The following is a 13248-nucleotide window of genomic DNA, read 5'->3' on the forward strand; positions in this document are numbered from 1 at the left end:
TCACGATTTATTAAGGGATACAAACAAATAATATCAAGGGGTAAAAACTAAATATAGGTATGAACAGGTATGAGAGTACCATGAAGTGCCGAGGATAAACTTATTTAGTCTGTGCATATCAGAGGAAATAAAGGAATTAGAAGGAATGACCTGCGTAGCATGAAAGAATAGTCCACACAGAAGAGAGCAGGACATGAGTTATAGGTTAAGTATGTGGTGCATTTAGGAAACTAATTTACTCAATGTGGCTCTAGGGAATAAAAGAGACATTTCAAGCAGGGGAGCAACTTGGTCATATTTATTAACTTTTTTTTTTTTTTTTTTTTTTGGTGGTACTGGGGATCAAACTCAGGGCCTAGCTGAGCTATCTCCCCAGCCCCATATTTACTTTTTAAAGAGAAGATCATTTTAGCAATGACATGATAGGTGGATGAGAATGCAGAGAAGGGGAAACAGAAGAGTACTGTAATAATCTCAGTGAGAGAAAGACATCTGAGTTAAAATGATAGAGGAGGCATTAGAACAAGGCAAGATTCAAAATGTATTTACATGGCAGGATTAAACAAAACAAAACCTTCATGCTGGGCACGGTGGTGCTCACCTGTAATCCCAGAAGCTCGGGAGGCTGAGGCAGGAGGATGGCAAGTTCAAAGCCAGCCTCAGCAACTTAGCAAGACCCTGTCCCTAAGTTAAATATTAAAAAGGGAGAGGGATGTGGTTGAGTGGTTAAGTACCCCTGGATTCAATCCCTGTTACCAAACAAAAAAACCTTCATGATTGCCTGGATTGGGTACAAGGACAATGAAAAGCTCTAGGATGATCCCAGTCTATTGGTACCTGGATATTATTATTAAATATCCTGAATATAGGGAGAGGAATAAGTTGTAGAAGAAGCAAGGTTAAAAGATAGTGAGGTTAGGGGCTGGGGTTGTGGCTCAGTGGTATAGCATTTGCCTAGCACGTGTGAGGCACTGGGTTCAATCCCAGGTACCACATACAACAAAATAAACATATTGTGTCCATCTACAACTCAAAATATTAAAAAAAAATAGGTCATCTGGGCCATGTTGAATTTAAGGTACCTGTAGGGCAACCAAGGTAGCAATGGCTTTTAAAGAGTCAGTTTAAAGTTGAGAAAGTATGGGCAGGAGATTCACATTTAGGAGGCAACAACATTAAACTGAAGCAGTCACTGATGCCAAGGAATGCAGCACACTGTCCAGGGTAACACATAAGGTAGGAAATTAGAATCCTGTGGCACAAGAAAATTTAAAGTAGCAGCAAAAAAAGAAAAACCAAGGAAGAAACTCAACTCAGAAGACAAATAAGAACATTCCAAAAAAGAAATGACCAACAATATCAAATACTATATATCAAGTAAGCTGTACTTGAAAGAGTTTACTAAATTTGCAACTAGAAAGTTACTGGCAACTATGGTCAAAGCAGTTTCCATGAAACTGTTAGGACCAGTGTAAGACCAACGTGAACTGAGGAGCAAGTAGGAGATACCTCTATGTAAAAACTACATGAAGATGTACTCTTTCAAGCAATCTGGTTGTACTGGGCACGGTGGCACATGCCTGGCTCAGAAGGCTAAAGCAGGAGGATTGGAAGTTCAAGGCCAGCCTTAGCAACTTAGCAAGGTCCTGTCTCAAAATGAAAAATAAAATAGGCTGGATATGGCTCAGTGGTTAAGTGCCCCTCGGTTAAATCCCTGGTACCATGCCTGTGCACCCCCCACACACAAGTAACCTGGTTATTCTTTGTCATTCCTACATAGCCATGAAGTACTTCTTTGATTTTTAAAAAAGCACTTCTTTGATTTTTTTTAAAAAAGTAAGTATATTTACACATAAATAATAATAATAGCACTTTTTTCCTGTGGTACCATGGACTGAACCAACACATACTCTACCACTTAGTTGTATTTCCAGCCCTTTTTATTTTTGATTTTGAGATAGGACTTGACTAAGTTTTCTGAGGCTGGTCTTGAACTTTCAATCCTTCTTTCTCAGCCTCCCAAGTATCTGCGATTACAGGCATGTGCCACCACACCCAGCAGCAGCAAATAATTTTTGCAGCTAATATTTATATAGTGCTTATAATGTGTCAGGTACTATTCTGAGAACTTCACATATATAATCTCATTTAATCTACACAACAAATGTATGAAGTAGTGTACTAACAGGCTAAGTACCCCTTACCTGCAATGTTTGGGACCAGAAGTTTTTCAGATTTAACAACTTTTCTAATTTTAGAGTATGTGCATAGTGTTTATCCATATTACTCTCATTTTACAGAAGTCATTTAAAGGTTGAGCAACTTGTTCAAGGTTACCCAATTATTAAGTAGCAGAGACAGGAAGACAAATACAGTCCAGCTCCAGAGGAAAAGCTCTTTACAACTACTTTGCATTAAAGAGTTAAAGACCCAATCAACTGAGTCAGAGAGCTTCATGCACAACATGAATTCAGAAAATAAATAAATACAACCCTAAAAGATGTATTGTTTCCACTGTTCTTCCAAAGTAGAAAAAGGGGCAAATTCTTCTAACTGTAAAATTCATCTCTAAGGGCTGGGATTGTAGCTCAGGGGTGGAGTGCCTAGTACGAGTGAGGCACTGGGTTTGATCCTCAGCACCATATAAAAAATTACAATAAAAAGGTATTGTGTACACCTGCAATTAAAATTTTTTTAAATTAATCTCCAATACTTTCAGGGTGGGGGTGATATTGAATTTACAAAGGAGTAGGGAACATAAAAGGATTTATTTGAATTCTAGTCTAATTTTGCCTCCTACTAGCCCCATTTAACTCTGGACAAATCAACTAAAAGGCTGTATTTCCTTAAGTCTTCCTACCTATCAAGCAGGTATGATAACCTCTGATCCACCTAATTCAAGAAGTTATTATGAAAATCTAATAATTTTTCTGATGTGGTAACGTAAGCACCAAAAAGAACCAGCTGGGGGCAGCATCATGCAGCACATCTGATTCCTGTAAGAGGAGGATCAGATTTGGCAGGGCGGAGAGAATGACTAAAAATATACCTTCTTACTTCTCAAAAGGGAAACCTGTCCATCTGCTTCATCCTGTTTGATAACTCAACTTTAAAAATCTTAAAATCATGTGTAAGCACAATGCCTTTTCTTCACTCTAGCTGAATCTGCCCAAGATTTTGAATTTGTAAAGTCCAAACTATTTTGGGGACAACAAAGCTGACATCTAATCATGCAGTCAAATATCTTTAACTCTAAGAGTCGAAATATCTGAAGAGGTAGAGGTTCACTTCTTTGGCACAGTGAGAATGTGACACAGAAGGCTAGTTTTCAGGAAACACTCAGGTTTCTCCACTGAGTGTTAACACTGTATGTGCAGTGATAAGTCTCTCTTGAAGGCCTGGTGAGGCCAGGACTCTTGCTTCTGGTTCACAGAAACACATGTCTGTTCAACTATGTCTCTGAAAATCTAAGAAATTCACAGACTAACCTAGAAGGTAGAGAGCAAAGAAAATGTCAGGGGACAAGATGAGGAAATTTACTAAAAGACTCTGGCCTTTCCAGGCAAGATGGAAAAAGCACAAGGCAGGACCAGAGAGGAAAACCAAATGAAGTTTATTTTTATGACCCATTTCTCTTGCTTGCCTGTGATGAATACACTGGTGGAACTGATAAGCTTTGGGCACTCAGAAACCACAACTTCTCAACTTCACAATGTCTCAAGATCTTTGTATATATGAGGAAAGGAAGTTTGCAATCTGCCAACAAGGAAGATTTCTAGGTTGCTACACGCTATGTGCCTATTAGTTGGAACATTCCCTTCCCAGAAGCAACTCCTAGTGCAGACTCAGCTGTGTGGCCTCTAAACAAAGCCCTCAGTGAGAAGCAAAGGTAAGAGCAATTGCACTAGCATATTCAGCTTTCCCAGATGGGGATAACAGATGCTCAGCTTTTGTTTTCTTCCAGACTACTCCCTCCCGTGAGCAGCCTTAAGAAACCTTGGCAATTAAAAAAAAAAAAAAAATCAATAAGTAATTAATTAATTTTATTTTTGCAGTACTGGGGATTAAACTCAGAGGCACTCTACCACTGAGTTCCATCCCTGCCCTTTTTATTTTTTTATTTTGAGAGGGTCTTACTAAGTTGCCCAGGCTGGCCTCCAACTTGTGATCCTCCTGCCTCATCTTCCTGAGTCTGGAATTATAGGTATATGCTGTCACATCCAGTGTGCTGGTAATATTTAAATAATTTAGAGAAGTTTTAACATTTTTTATTATTGTTTTATTTTAAACTTTAAATTCAGAAAACCTTATCAGTTCATCAAATGTTATAGGTACTTCGGTGTATCTCTACGTCTTCATAACTGTATCTATCTACCTATACCAACTTTACCTAAACCAAAACCTGCCTCTTCTCCTCCTTGGTCTAATGAAATATTATAATAGAGTTTCTTCAACTTTGTGTTTAATACCTGGCTTCATTAAAGATATCTTTTCCTAGAAGGCACTCAATAACCAAATGTGTGTTAATTAAATGATGTAAATAAATTACTAAAAATGTAAGAAATCATATGCCAATGTCCTAAAAATAATCACCAGAAGGAAAGGCTAAGTGAACACTGAGTTTTACACTTAGGAATATAAATTCAGGGGCTGGGGAGGTAGCTCAGCTGGTAGAGTGCTCGCCTTGCAAGCACAAGGCCCTGGGTTCAATCCCCAGCACCGCAAAAAAAAAAAAAAAAAAGAAAAAGAAAAAAAGAAAGAAAGGAATATAAATTCAGGTTATTTCTAGAAAAACTTTTGTTTTTTTGAGACAGGGTATTACTATGTTGTCCAGGCTTTAAACTCACGAGTTCAAATAATTCTCCCACCTTGTAAGCTTAGTCCCAGGCACGCACCACAACATCTGATTCATTAAAAACTCCTCCCTTACTCCACCTCCATATGAGAATAAGAACCTGTCTGTTTATGTGAACACTGTATCTCCCTGTGTTTAAATAGTGCCTGGCACATAGTAAATGTGGGTATATAAAGATAAATAATACTTGGTTTATACCTTTAAAAAGTTCAGTAAGAGACACATGGGTAAGCAAATACCACCAACAATTCTACAGAAGTAAACACTGAGGGTATGAAGATGGAGACTAACTCTATCTAGGAGTTTAAAAGATTTCAAAGAAGAAACAACATCTGTGTTGGATTCCATAGGATAGTTAGGAGTTTGTACTATGGACTAAATGTTTGTATTTCCCTGCCCAAATTCATATGTTGAAACCTAATGCTCAAAGTGATGGTATCTGGGTGTGGGGCCTCTGAGAGGTCAAGAGTCATCAGGATGATGAATAGGATGAGTAGGATCATGAACAGGATCAGTACTCTAATTATTAAACAGGAGGAAGGTGAGGAGACAGCATGTTGGTGCACCTAGAATTCTTTAGTATCTTCAATTATCTAAGGACACAGTGAAAGGCTGGCCATGTATGAACTAGGCGGTGGGCCTTTAACAGAATCAAATGTGTCAATGCATTGATTTTGGACTTCCCAGCTTCCTCGACTATGGGAAATACACACTTCTGTTGTTTATAAGCCACCCAGTCTATGGTATTTTGTTATAAGAGCCCAAATGGACTAAAATAGTTGTCTAGACAGAAGAATAAAGGTTCTTTTGACGTATTCCCAGTAAGGTCTGGTGGGTACCAACTCAGGCAGCACAGGCAGACACATAAACATGTCCACGCACAGAATATTCTAGAGCAGCTCTAGGCAATATTCACCTCCCCTGAGATAATATTCATTACACCCAGGATTTGTGTTCCTTGTTCTTGCAGGTTTTAGTCAGCAAGACTAGTAGCCTCACCTAATTATAACCAACCAGAACAATGAAGATAAAATGGTAGCTTTTTTTTTTTTTCCACTTTGAATTATCAGTGTACTGATACCTGTAACCAATCAAGCTTACTTCTGACCAATGGTTCAAAGGTGTACAAACAGGGTTTGAAGAAAATATCAACTGTAAGAATTATTCCTTGGCTGGGAATATAGCTCAGTTGGTAGAGTGCTTGCCTTGCATGCACAAGGCCCTGGGTTCAATCCCCAGCACAGCAAAAAAAAAGAAGAATTATTCCTTTTTGAAAAACACCCAACTGGACTGCAGCTAGAGCACTTACCCATGGTAGATAACTGCTGTAATTCACATAGCAGAGATCAATGCTGCCACCTAATTTGCAGAATTGAGCTAAGGAAGATCTATCCATCCCTCTATCTACCTACATTAACACTGAAAATCTGCGAGGTAAAAACACAAAGATAAGCCAGGCCAGTCTCTGCCCTTAGTTCACAGTCTAATCCAGATCATATCTAGTAGAGATGATGCATTATCAACTAACATTCTTTTCACACTTGCGAATAACATGATCAGACATTTTACACAGAAATATCATTTTAATATTACTGTAAAACCTGTATGGAAAGGCCAGGAAGGAATTGAGGCTGAGGGAACAGTTAGGAGGCTTCAGGAATCATCCAGGTGGGAGGTAACAAAGGCCTGAATAACACAATGGCAGCAAGAATGGAAACATTAATGCCTGAGAGACATCTCAAAGGTAGAAGCAATAGGATTTGGTGTTTGGTCAAAGGCAGGAACTAATTTTAAAAGAAAGGTACACAAAGTTAAATCCAGCACAATGCTCAGCTTATAGTACACAACTCATTATCCCCACCATAAATATCTTACATCATTATTCTCTCCCTTAGGATATTCTATTAGCTTTCTAACTAATCCTTTGCCCCCCCCCTTTGCATCTTAAATAGATTTAATCCTTAATTCCAATTCATTTTTCACCATATAGCCAAGATAATCTTTCTGAAATGCCAATCTGAAGCCACTCCCCTGTAAAAATTATTCAACGATGTTCTCTTAGGATAAAACAATTCTGAGCATATCATACAAAGCCTTTCACTCCTGCTTATGAAAAGTCTCATCCAGTTTACCTGCATGTTTGTCCACATTGCTGGTCCCTTTACCTGGAACGCCCTGCCCCCACCTACACCTGGTTAATATTCACTCATTCTTGGGGATTCAGTTCCATTTCATGGCAACCCATAGGCAGGGTTGCAGGTAAAAAAGACATTCTAGGCCAAGCACAGTGCATTCCTATAATCCCAGCAACTTGGGAAGCTGAGGTAGGAAGATTACAAGTTTCAATCTAGTGATACCCTATCTCAAAAAATAAAAAGATCTGGCTGGGTACAGAATTACTTGCCAGTAATTCCATGGGTTCAGGAGGCTGAGGCAGGAGGATCTCAAGTTCAAAGTCAGCCTCGGCTATGGAAGGAGCTAAGCAACTCATTGACTCGATCTCTAAATAAAATACAAAATAGGGCTGGGGATGTGATTAAGTGGTTTAGTGCCCCTGAGTTCAATACCCAGTACTCCCTCCCCCGAAAAAAGATGGGCAATTTAGTACAGTAGAGAAGTCCACAGAATACAGATTTAGACTACCTAGGATTGAATCTCATCTCTGACTACTACTAATTAGGTGGATTACCAATTTCTTTAGTAGACTTCTACAAAATGGGAATAACCAAAGTACCTAATCCATAGCATTATTGTGAAGATTCAAGGAGTTGATGTATATAAAAGGTGAAGAGCAAAAGGTAAGAAGTTTATATATATATAAAAGGTGCTGTGCTGGGGATCAAACCTAGGGCCTTGCATATGCTAGATGAGTACTCTACCACTGAGCCACACCACAACCCTGTTATTATTATGTTTATTATTAATGTAGAAGTTCTAGAATACCAAAATGAAGCAGAGAGTGGAGGCTACTTGAAAATTTATAAATAAACGTATAACATGATCTGATGAGGGTTGGATGTCTCCTAAAAGGATATGCTGAAGTCCTAAACCCTGGTACTTGTAAATATGACCTTATCTGGAAATAGGGTCTTTGTAGATGTAATCAAGGTAAGATGAGGTCTGCAGGAGTAGGATGGACCCTTAATTCAATATGACTGGTAGCCTTATAAAAAGAGGAAGGAGAGAGACACACATGAGGAAAAATCTCATGTGATGACAGAAGTAGAAAATGGAGAGGAATGTTCTAAAGGATTTAGCAAATGGTGGTAGATTTGCCAACTGAGGAAAAAGGAGTCAAAGGCAACTCAGAGATTCCAAAATTAGATGTTCAGAGCATCAGTGAGAAGAGATCCCAGAATCTTATCTTATTGTGCCACAGTAAGCCAGAAAAACTAACATCAGTGTCAAACAGCTAAATCAGTGGTTTGGCAGATCCTAGCTCTGTGGCTGGGTCCTCTACAGAGGAGGGCCTGGGTCCTGACCTAGTTTTCACTGTAGCCCAACAATGCCTTTGTGCTGGCCACTGTATGTTTGTTGGTCAGCTCCAAATACAAAGACTAGCAGACATCTCATCCTGCTGGTTTGGTTTAAAGAAAAGAAAGCTTTGTTACTTCCCTGGGTAATTCCAGGACAGGCATCCCAAGAGCACCCTGTGGGAGGCTTGTGCTCCAAAGGATCCTCCTGTTCTCAGTTGAGAATCCACAGCCACAGTAAGTATACATCTGCCAAAGTCTAAGTTTGCCATGGTATATTAGCATTCCTTCTAGGTGGTTCACTCAGGCCTGCCCCACTGAAATAGTCAGTAATAATGAGGTGACAAAAAAGAAAAGGGGACATTAGTTCTAGCTACAAAGTAAAAGGATTTTACTAACACAAAATGTTTCAGAATATTTAAATGTTTCACTCTTTCTGACTTCCTATATGCTTTTCTACTGCCCAGGATACCCTTCTTCCCCACTGTAGCTTTTCTAATTTCTTTTCTTTTAACTGAGGATTGATCTCAGGAATGCTTTACTACTGAGCTACATTCCTAGCACTAACCTCTCTTTATTTTTAGATTTTTTTGGAGACAGGTTCTTGCTAAGTTGCTGAGGCTGGCCTGGAACTTGCAATCCTCCAGCCTCAACCTCCTGAGTTCTGAGAATTAAAGACGTATGACACCACTCCTGACTGCTTTTCTAATTTTTATCCATCCTTCCAATCCCAGCTGAGACCTCTTATTCTGGAAAACATTCCCCGATACTCCATTCCATATGTTCTGCCACTTCTGTATCTCTATTCTTGCTTTGTTTTGGGGGGTGGGTGGGTGGGGAGGTACTGAAGAATCAGCCCAGGGATACTTAACCACTGAGCTACATTCCCAGCCCTCATTATTTGAGACAGGATCTCACTAAATTGCTGAGTCTGGCTTAGAGCTCTCAATTCTCCTGCCTTAGTCTCACAAGTCACTAGGGTGATAGGTGTGCACCACTGTTCCTGGCTCTATTCTTCCTTATCATGTACTATAACTTTGGTGGTAGGGATTAGGTCTCAACTTTGTAAGCTCAGAATCCACTAAAGTGAACAATAAACAGTTGAATGAACAAAGGTATATAATAAAGTGCATTTAAATAAAAGGTTTTAAGTTTCTTTTTTTACTGGAATCCCCTCTAGTTTAGTCATTAAAATGTGATTTATGGGCTGGGGTTGTGGCTCAGTGGCAGAGTCCTTGCCTACCATGTGTGAGGCACTGGGTTTGATTCTTGGCACCGCATATAAATAAATAAAATAAGGGTCCATTGCCAACTAAAAAAAAATTTTTTTAAATGTGATTTAAGGGCTGGGGTTGGAGCTCAGTGTTAGAGTGCTTGCCTAGCATGTGTAAGGCCCTGGGTTCAATTCCCAGAACTGGGGGTGGGGGGGGGGGGGGGGAGAGGGTAAGATTTAAAAAAAGAAGTATGTATAGTAGGAATTTTCTGATAAAATTTCATGTAAAAACAAATATTTGATAATGCCTTCTATATGGCAGGAACCATGGTAGGCACTGGATATAAAGTGATAAAACACTGTGTTTGGCCAATCAGTGATACAAAGTTCGAAGAACACTTTTACCATTACCCTATCAGCAGACTCCTCAAAATAGTCAGAATCACATGGAAAATATAACTGAGATCTGCTTTTGGAAATTATAGAAGATAATTCTTTTATCAATTGTTTCTAAAAGACAAATAGAAGTCAGACATAGATATCTCCCCTCTTCACTTATACTTCTCACATTCAGACACTGAGTATGAATCATTCACCGCTAGTCTTTGTGTTTGGAGTCAACCAACAAACATACAGTACCCAGCACAAAGACACTTTTGGGCTACAGTGAAAACTAGGTCTTATGTTTGTTCAGTATACCTAAAGTAGTATATGTATTTTTCTATGTATTTAAGCAACTACAAGAAAAGATGCATAAGATTAAAATATATATAGATAGATAGATAGATAGATAGATAGATAGATAGATAGATAGATAGATAGATAGATAGATACACATATATGACTGCTGGCTGGAGATATAAATCAGTGGTAGACTACTTGTTTAGCAAGCACAAGGCCCTGGGTTCTATCCCTAACACTGAAAGAGATTGCACTTTCCCCACAGACTTTAACTCTTATATCAAACATCTCACAATCAAAATTTAAAGAAAACTTGTTAAAGTAAACATTACAAGATAAACCTGCAAATTGAACCTCCAAGAAATAAGCCAGCAATTGATGGCTTATTTAAACTAATTCATTTTTCTTTCTTTTTTTTTTTTTTTTGGTGCTAGGGATCAAACCCAGGGTGTCACGTGCTAATAAGCATGCACTCTACCACTAAGCTACACTCCAACTTCTAGACATGATTTCAATCAGATCAGATCTCCTGACTACTCCATTCAATCTGCTTTTCTATCTCAAAATCTAGGACAACTTTATCAGCAACATACCAATTGCAATCATGTTCTAAAACAGTTTCCTCCAGTGCTTTAGAACATGTACCTCACATCTAAAACCTTTGTACTCTCCCTGGGTCAAGATAGGAACCTTTGACATTAACTCAGTACTGGGCTCAGAATGAACGAGGCAATCTGTTAAGGAACACAATGTACCCTGACCCAGCCACAGCAGATCTGAGGAGTAGGTTCTTGATAGTAGTTAAAATGAAAAGAGAAACCAAAAGAGGTTAAGTTTTTAATTAAGGTGATTTATATCAAAGGAGACCCTGTCCCCAAATGAACTAATCCTTTCTTCTATCTCCCCAGCTACTACTTGGCTTCTGTTTAAGGAAAAAGTCAAACAAAAGTTTTTAAAAAGCTGGAGCCTGGTGCAGGTGGCGCATGCCTGTAATTCCAGTGGCTCGGGACGCTGAGGCAGGATTGTGAGTGAGTTCAAAGCCAGCCTCAGCAATTCAGTGAGGCACTAAGCAACTCAGTGAGACCCTATCTCTAAATAAAATACAAAATAGGGTTGGGGATGTGGCTCAGTGGTCAAATGCCCGAGTTCAATCCCCAGTATCAAAAAAAAAAAAAAAAAAGTTAAAAGAAGTAAACTTCAAACACAAATGGTATTTTCTTATGACAAAAGGTAGGTAGAGAGAGGAAAGAAAGATTTCCAATTTGCCCTGAAAAGATCCAGCTTCCCAGGACAGTAGTCCCTATAGGCAGGCAGAAATTTCCTCTGAAGACTAAAGGTAGGTAACCAAATTCCCTCATGTTCACAGAAGTTCAAAAAGACTACTTGGAATTATCTACTCAAATCAAAGAGGGGAACAGAGAACCCAGCCATTCCAGTTCTACAGCACAGAAAACAAATTTCAGGTCTGAGGCAGACATAAATATAAGGGCCACTTATATTCTAAAGGAAAAACGAAGAGTCTTTTCTTTTTGGGTTTTTTTTTTTTTTTTTTTTGGTACCAGGGATTGAACTCAGGGACACTTAACCACTGAGCCACATTCCCAGCCCTTTTTTGTACTTTATTTAGAGACAGAGTCTTACTGAGTTGCTTAGCACTTCAATAAATTGCTGAGGCTGATTTGAACTCATGATCCTCCTATCTCAGCGTTCTGAGCCACTGGAATTACAAGCATGCACCACCACATCCAGCAAAGAACCTTTTCTTTTACATAGTTTCAGACCATCTCAATTGTCAGAATGAGAGAATAAATTAGTAAAACCAGATAGATAATTTTGTTTGTGGGTATGGTACTGGTAATTGAACCAAGGACCTCACACATGCTGGGCATTCAAAGCTACACCTCTAACCCCTAATAAATAATTATGAATGCAATAAATCTAGATTTATTTTACAATTTTTTCACAATCGACCATCTCTCTACTTTTTTATTGTGGTGGTGGTGGTAACTGGGGACTGAACCCTGGGGTGCTCATGATTTCCATGATACAATCTGTATTTTAAAAATAGCACTTTGGCTGCTCTGTTGAAAATACACTATAGAGGGCAAAAGTGGAGGCAAGTAAACCACTTAGGAAGAACTTGATTTAGTTCTGATGAGAGATGAGGTAGCTTGAACAGGGGTGGTGTCTGTGAAGATGCTTAGAAATCTGTTTTTGGAGATAGGAATGTAAGGTCTTGGTAGTGGACTTTGATAAAGAGAATGTGGAATGAAATTATTCCATTGCATCATCATTCACTGAGATATGGAAAACTGGGGACAGTATAGCTGAAATACTTTCCTCACTTAGCAGTGTGTTCATTCCCTGGAAATTATTATTTTTTTAACATTGTAATCAGCACAGCCTCTTCATTATAAAAAAAACAGATTCAGCCTTTGTCTGAGTCTTTCAATGACAGCACAGCACTGCATTTTAAGGTCCTTCCTTGGGACAAGATCTTCCTGGGTGTGAGATAGGTGGTGAGAAAAGTATTTATTATCAGGCACTGATCTACAAATGACATGGAATCTTAGTGAATTCATGACGTGAAGGTATTTAATTGTATATTAAGACCTTCTGAATTTACTTGGAAAGGGTTTCCAAATTCAGTGGCTAGGAGCATTCCCTGCTTCTAGTCATTTAGAATTTTTTTTTAAAATAATTTAACTCGAATACCCTAAACCCTTTTAGTGACATAATATCCAGATCTGCTGCTTTACTTGAACTGAAAGTTGGTCTTGTGGTTAGGGATATAGTTCAGTGGTAGAGGACATAAGGCCCTGGATTCAATCCCCAGCAACAAAAAAAAGAAAGTAAGTAAATTGTCCCTAGCTGCTTCCTAGAAAATGCCAGCAGCTGATAAAGGAAAGATAAAAAGTAGATAAATGGCTGGGTTCAGTAGCACACACCTGTAGTTCTAACTGGAGGGGCTGAGGCAGGAAGATTACAAGTTCAAGGCCAACTTCAGCAATTTACCAAGACTCTGT

The 13248-nt window shown here is 38.9% G+C and overlaps 1 protein-coding gene across 2 annotated transcripts in view; it reads right to left on the reverse strand.

The window, feature by feature from the left end:
• The window catches only part of TESK2 (testis associated actin remodelling kinase 2), a 130071-nt gene that overhangs the window by 18195 nt on the left and 98628 nt on the right, over nt 1-13248 (reverse strand). The gene's annotated exons all lie outside the window — the stretch shown is intronic.

The sequence above is a fragment of the Sciurus vulgaris genome (assembly GCF_902686455.1).
Source record: "Sciurus vulgaris genome assembly, chromosome: 1".
Lineage (NCBI taxonomy): Eukaryota > Metazoa > Chordata > Mammalia > Rodentia > Sciuridae > Sciurus > Sciurus vulgaris.